The sequence below is a fragment of the Chelonoidis abingdonii genome, chromosome 4 (assembly GCF_003597395.2).
Source record: "Chelonoidis abingdonii isolate Lonesome George chromosome 4, CheloAbing_2.0, whole genome shotgun sequence".
Classification (NCBI taxonomy): Eukaryota; Metazoa; Chordata; order Testudines; family Testudinidae; genus Chelonoidis; species Chelonoidis abingdonii.
Genome location: NC_133772.1, coordinates 11,883,455 through 11,893,599, shown reverse-complemented (window position 1 = coordinate 11,893,599; position 10,145 = coordinate 11,883,455). Strand labels below are relative to the sequence as shown.

The 10,145-nt window shown below is 40.3% G+C and overlaps 1 pseudogene; it reads right to left on the bottom strand.

Annotated features, from left to right (window-relative positions):
* Nucleotides 1-3,255: 3,255 nt before the first annotated feature.
* Nucleotides 3,256-3,334, bottom strand: LOC116833006 (U4 spliceosomal RNA; annotated as a pseudogene).
* Nucleotides 3,335-10,145: the final 6,811 nt, after the last annotated feature.

Here is a 10,145-nt window from a genome sequence, read left to right as displayed (position 1 = left end):
TTGTTCTAAAAGACAAAAGTAAACAATGTAGCACTGACCTCCAGTGGAGACATGGGGGGAATACATCCATCCTGCTCCTTAAGGTAATGGAGAGCTTTTCGTTCCCAGTAACGTGAAGCAATGACATTTCAGCTTATGTGAGCACTGCAAATGAAGTTACACCTGTGATTAGCTTAGATGCTGTTATAATATATTAAAACTAATGATGTGAATGATCTCAGGCCATTACCTTCTACAGCAATGACAGCAAGAACACAAACAAAATCCAGGAGGCTGTTTGCACAAGACATTTCCATGATGGATGGGAGCACTGAGGCTGCTGCTGCTCTAAGGTAGACAAGGTCTTTGATACAATGACATCTCTTGTCTTGCCTTTGTGCCCAAGGTAAGAAAATTCAGCAACATAATGCATTTGTAGGCATGGGTGGACACCTGGCAGTTCAGAAATGTCTAGTCCAGCTAGGGAGAGTTCCATGCTATGGATATCTGGCCCATTTACTGGAAACAAACTCAGAGGAAGAGATCCTGAAGTCCTCATAACGTTTTCATTTAGTCTTTACTCAGGCAAATTCCCAGTGTAGTCTCTAGAATTTTGACTGAGTATAGGGTGAATGAAAATTGAATAATTGTCTAAGAATTCTTTTTTCAGTCAGTTGGGGCTTTTTTTGTTTTTTTTTAAATTTCGCATTAGTTGTTGTAACTGATGATGCATTAATAGGACAACAGAGCTAAGACATCGTATGCATAGTATTTGCTATCTCAGGTGACCTCAAAGTGCTAGGGATTACTCCAGGCACCACTGAAATACAGACTATTCTGGGTAGGGCCAGCCCTAGATCAAATGGTTCCTCAGGTGAGGAGTGTCTTCATTACCACCACCCCACTCCCCATCCATTTGTTAAACTTTTCAATACCTTATTTTTTATTGCATTTGTAGCCCATTTCATGACTTTGATGCAAAATTTGCATGCATGATTTATCTCTGTCATATAAAACTGACTGGCAATGCCCTGCCTCTTATATTCAACCAAGGGCATGGCTGACAACATTCTAGGAGAATGTAGTTCTCAGAAAGTCAGGAAGGTTCCATGAGATTCTACACAGGTCCAGAACATTCTAGGAGGTTAGTGAAAAATGAATCCAGATATGGAATACCTAAAACAAAGGCAAACCTATTTTACTTCAGACATTCAATTTTCCATTTTTTCACTAACAACAAAAATAGTACCCCAACCGTGGCACGCGAGGCAGTCACCTGAGTTGCCTACCCATAAATCCAGCCCTGATTCTGGGCAAAATGTTGTACCTGTTTGACAGCAGGGGGGTGAGACGTATCCATAGAGTCTAACATTCTTATTTCTCAGACTCTGAGGTGGTTTAAAAAAAAATAGGCCATCCTCTTGATCTTACAGCTATATTTGATTACCTGTAGCAAAGTTACATTTACATGTGTGGTCTATGCACTGAAGGCTTCTCAGTCAGCATTTGCAATTCAAAGTCTCTGCTGTACCTTGCACAAGGCAGCTGAATTCCAGATAAAATAAAAACATGGCATGGTGGTTCTCTGCCTTCTGTCAACACAAATCAAGGTCTTTTACACTAGCCTTGTTATTTGGTTGTCATCTTATTAATGACTTCTGGAGACAGGCATTGACTTTGAGGCATTGTTGGCCTAAGATTAATCTTCTCACTTTCTTTTCTTTATGGAAGGTAGATAATTTTAAAATCAGGAGTGCCTCCACTATCACCATCTGCTGCTGATGAATATGAGGAGAACTTTGTTGACACATTAATAACATTGGTGCTAGAAAGGATGTTAGATAGCAGGAAAGATATATCAGTCATTAACACAAAAGCTTCAGCTAAATGCACAGGAATGACCTTCAAATTAAAAAGACAAACAGTAGCAGAAGGAAAGAAGTTTGGTCACGTAATGCACACTCTGGCCCTGATTGAGGAAAAATTCCCCTTTGGGAAGTCAGTGAGTCTTCAGCACGTGCTTAAAGGTAAGCACGTATTTAAATGCTTTCCTGAACCAGGGCCTCTCCTATGATTCAACATTTAGGCCCCACTTCTGTAATGATATCCAGGCAAAGGGAACCTTGCACCACCTCAAATCCCCACTGAAGTCAATGTCTGGGGGTTGTGGGAAAAGCCTGTGCAGAAGTTTCTGAAAACTGGGGTCTTAGAGAGATGTATTTGCCTCTCAGAGTGTGCACCGTTCTCCCATTAATTCTAACGGGAGCATGTACCAAGGGCAAAAGAGACCTTTCTATAACATCCAGCAGGTAATGACAAAGTTAGGCAACTCTGCGCACTGTTCTCAGCTCTCATTTTGCTTGCTTGTGCCGCTGGTGCCTAGGTATATATTTTGTTAAGTGTCTGAAATGTTATGGCCTACAGCTCTGGATGAGCATAATTGGGGAAAGAACTTGAAATACAGTTAGACAGATGGATAGATAGTTACCTAGTATGGTGATGGAAGCCTTAGAAGTGAGATGATACTAATATAAAAACAATGTAGGGGTAGATGAACTATTTTGGATTAAATAAATGGCTTTCAGTAACCACTGAATGGTCTTCAGAATGAAATTATAACCTTGTATGATTTTGGGCAAATGTAGATTTATTTTTTGACTGTCTCATATTTGTAAAACACAGCCATTCCAATAGCTCTAAGTGCAGTTGCCGCCACTCCATCATTATTTTTCCATCTTTTTCTCTGTACTTCTGGAGTCGTCCCAGGACCAGAAGCTGAGGGTCCAATAGATCAGAAGAGATCCTGTTCCTGTGAGATTTGTGCATCCCACAAGTTCAGATAGCACCTGATCCAATCGCCACTGAAGTCTTTTATCCAGTGACCATTGCAGACTCTGGTTTGGTTAGGCACTGGGACTTAGTTCAGAGAAGGGGGAACCTCTGAATTTGATGAACTTACCCATCACCTCTATGAATGAGCACTTCCACAGTTAGGAATGCCAGTGCTGCTTCTCCTGTGTATTTAAAGAAGCTATGCTGTTGCTTATACCATCAGGATCTGCTGATATTACTCGCGCAAACAGTTCCTTTATTCAATGGGATCCATTTAAAATGCAGAATTAACACAAGGTGACATACAACATCTCCTCCAGCAACTTGTTCTTGTGAAATCTTAAAATACCATGTGTTGATGTTGTTCCTGCAAACTCAGATGGAATCATGATGTTCCCATACATGATGTTGCTTACAGTGTGTCCCCTTCTGATAAGATCTTCCCATGAGAGAAGTTTTCAACTAGCAATAATCGCGCCTTGGATTAACCTCATTAGCTACGATACTGCCACTGCACAAAGCACTATATCTCAAAAAAACCCACCTTTATCCTGCATTGTAGGATTTCTCTTTATAGGAAGAGCAATCTCATTCCATTTCTTTCTTGGAAAAATTAGGAATATAATTGTTCATTTTGCCTGTTTCTTATTACAATGAGAGAGAGAGTATACTGACATGTCCATAAGAAACCAGTTAATGTCCTAGTGCATCACCCCTCATTGAAATGATGCTGCACAGAAAGGCAATTCTTCATCATGTAAAAAACACTCATAATACTGCAGTGTCTCTACATGCTACAGCTGGCGCTCTATTAATGGAGGAGATACTATATTGGCTTGAATCAATATTTCTCTGACTTAGTAAAGATCGCCATCCATCAGCTCCCCTTTCACTTGATAAAATCCTTCCGTGTCACTTTTACTTAGACTGATGAGATCACAATGCCCCTTTCCAGTGTGACTGATGGTGCCTGGATGAATAATTGACCAATAAATTACCACTTCTGGATCAAAGAGATGAGATCCCCAGCTGCCAAGAAGGCTCGCCAAACACCACAATAAAAAAAACAAGATAATTAATTAAGGCTCAGTTTTGCCACCCTTACACACACTGAGCAGTACCTCACTTGATGAGTAGCACAAACTCCCTGGAAGAAATCTACACAGCCACTAATTCAGCCTCATTCAAATCCCTCCTTAAGACTTCCTTCTGCCAGCGTGTCTACAGAATGCTGCCAGTTGACAGAAGCTAGGCAGGTGGTGAGTTACATTGTTCAGATAACTAATCTGTGTAAAAATATGCTCATACTTCTACTACCTCCACCTCTCTCCACCTGCACCTATTTATTTCATGCATCCATTGCATCTGATTACTATCTTAAACCCCAAATTATTCCATGAAGGCAGAACTCACCCCTACACCCTCCCAGACCCTGCTCTGTGTGGGAGCAAGGGCCTGCCCATGAAGAGCTTATTGCAGGATCAGAGCCCATAATTATAAACTTTTCAGTGCAGGGACTGTCTCTGTATTGAGACAACGTGACCCAGGCACTGTACTGGGAGACAGGAGACCTGGAAACTATTTCTGGCTCTGGCACAGGCCTGCCGAGTGATCTTGGGCAAGTCATTTTACTTCTTAGAGACTTTTTCCCTATTTGCAAAATAAGGATAACAACATTTATCTCCTTTTAAAAGTGCTTTGAGATCTATGAATGAAAAGAACTAGGTTTTATTATTATTTGATGTCTGTACACCACCTCTAGGTGCTACCGTAATACAAATCAGAATTAATTAACAATAATTATGCATCCTACTACTTATGGATATTACAAAGTTTCTGTGGATTCCTTCTCTTTAAAACACGGAAAACAGCATCAGAAGCCCTGGCAGAGGAAAGCCATACAACCACAACGGATGGAGGTTACATGCTGATGGGCAGTGTAGACAATGTGCCCCTCTTGCCTCATTTGCTGCTCATTGACATTGAAAAAGCTGGAAGCAAACAGAGTGCATGGAATGACAAATGATACAGCATTGCTTAAAGGTGCTATTTGTTTTTAGCCTGGCAATTTGGCAGGGCTTGTTCTAAATGAGTTTGCTATGGTCAATGAAATGTGTGAGGGGTCAATGTTAAAAGAAGGTGGTGGGTCTCCATCACCAGGCCCCTGCTTTGAGTGCACCTCTGCTTCAACACCCTCTCTTCACCCAACCCCCACTTCCTTCTCCCCCAATGGCTACTTCTCTCATTCCTCTCCCCACTTCTCTGTGACTCATTTTAGGTGATGGGATATAACTGGGAGTCACAGGATAAAAGTAAGAAACTGAAGTTTAGGCTGGAACAATCAAGGAAGACAGAGTCAATAAGAACTAAGAGACTCTGTAGTAGTGTCCCAAGGGATGTGCTGGGAGCTTTGTACCATAAGCCATTTAAAAGTGGACTGGACAAAACACTGCAGAATATAATGTTGGGAGCACTCCAGAACTGGCTAGGGTATAGATTAGATTTGACCTAATGTGTCTTCTTTTTCTCTGACATCTATGATACTCCATGCACAGGAAGATAGGACATACCACACTGGATTAAACCCATTGTCTCTGACAATCGCCAGCATCAGATAATTCAGAAGAAGGAAAAAGAAAACTCCTTCCTAGCAGTCAGAGACTGACTTACAGCCTGAAGAAAGAGTTTGAATATCTCTTCCAAAAATTGTTAGCATTAACTATTATAACTCTGGTTATTCTTTTTAATCATATAAATGTCCAATGCCTTATAAATTTTGCTATGTTTTGACCTGAGCACAAGGGATAAGCACAATTGCAGTATGTTGTATTAAAATTAGAAGAAGTTGTTAACAAAACTGACTCAAATTGTTCTCAGCAGGCTTCAGGGTCAACAAGCATCACAGTTGAGATGAATGAAGGCAGTGTGTTCTGAGGGCTGTTACTTCAGGTTCACCATGTGCAGTAGAATCAGCCATTGTATTGGCTCAGAAGGTTACTTTTCCAATGGTTTTAAAATTTAGATCTGATCCTTCAATCTGTACTCATACAAGTACTCCTATTAGTCACAAAGAGATCACTTGCAAAAATAAAGACCACTTGTGTGAGTAAGGCTACTTATATGAGTAATTATTGGGGCTACAACTATGTTTTCTCAAAGTGTATATTGTGCAGAAATTTATCAGGCCCCTAAAGAAATGTTGAAATGGTGCTCCACATCACTTTGAGCTCTGTAGTAGAAGAAAAAGCAGTAGCTTTTAAGAGTTTTTCCTTCTAACCAAATGTGCAGCCTTATATTTAAGAGTTTATTATAAAATAGAAACAAAATTTGTTTTAGCCGCCATCTAGCGGTATTTTTATGCAGTGCACACAGTATAATATTGTAGAGTGGACTGTGTGGATGCAGTTATGTATGGCACAGCACTTCTTAATTCAAACATCAATAGAGAGGCTAATTGGAGGAAAAAAATATATGAAAAGTCATAACTCGCATCTGTTAGGTTCTAGCAACTATTTCAAATAGCTCAGAATAAAATCATTGTACCATCAGAAGTCTATGCCAAAGGAATGGAGGGCTCCCCTCCAGTTTCTACCCTGAGGTAAACCATGAAGGTTTGAACCATGGAACAAATGTTTGTGGAGTGCACAGACCAGCATGAACAAATGTCTTGCCACTTGACTGAAGTCTAATCTGTTAACCTGAGTTAAAAAACTCTAGTGCAGACAAACATTCTGTTACTCAAAAGCCTGATCCCACAACCTTTTCTCATGGGAAGGAGCATTGTAAGAATTAAGTTCTAACATCTCTGTATCTACTCCTTCTAATTCAGATAGTAGATCTATGTTTATTCTTGTCTGCACTGATTTCAAGCCTCACACTGATAGTTTGCTAAAATGTGCATGTGTGCAAAATGAGCCGCCTTTGCAAAGGAAAAAGAATAATGAACATATGGTGAAAAATGTTCAGAGAAGTAGGAAATTATTATATGGCTAAAACAGCAAAACTTTGGACATTGAAGGGAGGGTGTATTAGCTGTTGTGGAAGGAGAACTCCACAATTTCTAAACATCATGCTATGTTTAATTAACTGAGAGGTAGAACTATTTAATGGACTGTGTTTAGTGTACACTGTCTGAGTCATGTGTTCTGTGAATAATACATACAGAATATAATGGAATATTTAAAAGCATGTAATGCTACTTAGAGGTTTTTAGATTTCCTTCTTTTTACAGGAGTAATGAGCATAAATCAGACTAATGAAGCAAAATTTCAACAATAAGTAATAACACTGAGCAGTTACAATTCAGAAGTCTCAGACAGCTGGATCCAAAACCCACTGAGGTCAGTTGGAATCTTTCCTTTGACTTCAGTGTGTTTTGAATCATGCCCAAGTGCTTACAAAGATGATTAGGGACAATTACTCCCCCCACTTTTGCAGATGGGGAAACTGAGGCTCTCAGAAGTCCCTCAGCCGTAACAAGGAGGGCTGGGAATGCAATCCAAGACTCCTGCTAGTCAACTGGCTGTGCTATTCATTTCACCATGTTGCCTGCCAGTATTGGCTTTTCCAGTGCTCTCACCAGTTGCTGAACATGGATCTGATTTCTGCATTAGAAGCTTGCCACCCACCTGTAGGCTTCTCTGCATCTGGCTATGGAGGTGGGAAAGTGTTCCAAGATCATTTTGTCTTTGCTTGGCCTGCCCTCCCTCGGGAAACCACATTTACAACTGTCCAAGATCTATTGCTGCTCTGGAGGAACCAGACGTGCATCAGATTATAAATGTTCCCTAAAACCACAGTGGCTTCCAATAGACTCTCAAAAGCAAAGCCAAAGCAGTTTGTTTTAAAATTCATGTACGAGCTGTGAGCGTGTCCCCTTTATGAGCTCAAATAATTAAAGATTTTTAATGTGCTTTGTGGCATTCTGAAGGTCCAGCTATGACAAATCCCTCTCATTTTTACTGTCTACTCATTCCATAGTGAGTTCAGCCAAGACTTTTTGTAACCGTGTAAGATTTGTCTCTCTCATCAGCATGGTTTGCTCTGCTGCTTCTGTGGCTCCATTTGCTTTTATACACAGAAAAGGGAGTAATCTACAAGGTTCTAATCTGAATCCACATTTTCCTAACATGATCCAGTGTTTTGGTTCAGACTGCTCTTTAACCGGGTCACAGAGCTTTGATCCAGATATGAATTAGGTTTGGACTCAAGGCTTAATCCAGGCTAGGGCATGGAATTGAGTGACATCCAAATCTTGAAAGCTGCCTCAGCTTTATCATTGCTATTTACTACTTGTTTGCAGTAGGGCCATAACACACTAAGCACTTTCCAGACATACAGGAAGATATGGTCACTAGTCTGAGGACCTCACAGTTTAAGAACTCAGACAAGTAGACAGAGGTCAGGGAAAGAACAGTAAAAACTGTTTTTTTATACAAATCAACTAGAATCGCTCTAGGCAGCAAAGCAGGGATGAAAAAGTGGACAGGGCAGAAACCTTGTGGGTGTATTGAGAGAAGTCTAATTAGTCAGAGAGCCACACGGAAGAAGGCACAGAAGCAATTCTGTGAGAAACCAACAAACAGGAGACAGTGGGAATGTTGGTTGACTAGAGGTGGGGACAACATGGGAGATTTGGACGAGAAGTCCAGAATCTCCTTGAAAAGTGGAAGCTGGATCACTGTGAGATTACTGCCATCTTGAACCACACAGTAACCAAATCTGGCAAAAAAAAAAGGGTCCCTTTAAGCTTTGCATCTGAATTGGACCCAAAATCATCACCATGGGTTTGAGGCTGGGAAAATCCTCTTACCAAAACTGAATGTGAGCAGGAAGTTCCACTTTCCTGGTGCTCATCAAAATTTTCTATCAAAAATACTTTTCAGTAACAAATGGCTTTTCAGTCAAAATGGAAATTTCCACAGGACCAATCTATTATCATCATTTTTTTCAGGTTTTCATTAAAAAAATGAAAACCAAAAACAAAAACTTTTTTTGATAAAACCTTGCAAATGTAAAAGATAAATTTTGACCAAAACAAGCAAACAAAGCAAAACTTGTTTTCATAAATATTTTTTTTTAACTGGGGAAAAACCTGCAAATATTTCCCAACTAGCACTAAATCTCTACAAAAGCAAAAAGTCCAGAAGCTTTCAAATTAGCAGTGGACATTTATGCTCTGTTTATTCCATACTCTTACTTTCTTAAGTTTTTTGTTGAAAAAGGATAACAATCTTGAGGGTTAATTCACCTTAATTTATACCATGTAGCATTAATGAATGGATAGACTTACTCAACCACACTGAGCAAAACAACGCTAACCTCCTGAGTTTCCTTGAGGTAGCAAAGATTAGATCAGTAAGAGACACTTCCTATGGTGTAATTAAGAGTTTCAGAGCAAAGGAATAGCTGTACTGGCTTGAAGGAGCTCTGGTAGAAAACCGTGGGAACGCGTAAATTCTACATATTTCCCAGACTGCCTCATATGGCATTTCCTTAATCTGTCCCATAAAATGGTTTGTGGTATGAAATGTGAGCATAAAGACCTAGGAGATATTCAAGTTCTCTATCACTAGTGGATATTCACTGAAGCTGTCCCAATAGGTGGCTGTGTGCACGCTAAGGGCACCTGAAACTTGAAACCTGCTATTTTCTAGACAAAAGCGCTACCAGATTATCCCTGTCTGAGTGGGTAGGAGCTACAATGAGCTGAGAGTCGCCTCCCACCCTTTGCAGGTCTTACAAACAAAAGGGGCACTGAATCAGAGGCTTGAATCTTAAACAGTATTTAACACAGATCAGTGCCTAACTCCCATTTGAAAATACCACTTGGCAGCTAGATGCTTTTAAAAATCTGGCCCTTAATTCCCAAAACATCCTTGAACTCTAAAAAAGTTGAAGCCTGGATTGCAATCTAGTTTTAAACTCCAAAAGTGTCCTCTCTCTGTTCCAATGGGTCAAACCTGAGGGCCCTGAAATCCTCAGGAAGTTTGGAGCTTTGTTTTCTTTAGCCCCTGTCTGTTGTTAGAGGACAAGAACCTTGGATCCTGACAAAATAAGAGAGACCCCAAGAATGATGAGAGGGTCAAAAAGAAGGTTCAGCCCACTTTATTTTCCACTGACTCTGCCAAGGACTGGCAGGAATAATACTGAAATGCTGCAAACAACATGGCTCTCAGAGAATTTCAAATCTTGTTTGATCACACTCAAGGGTTTCCAGCATATGATGTAAACTCCTGAACCACACAGAACTTCTGAGCCTGGCCCATTGCTACTTATAAGCTACAGATATTTATATATTCCTTTGCTGCCCCCCAAAAGGATGTTAGGGAAAT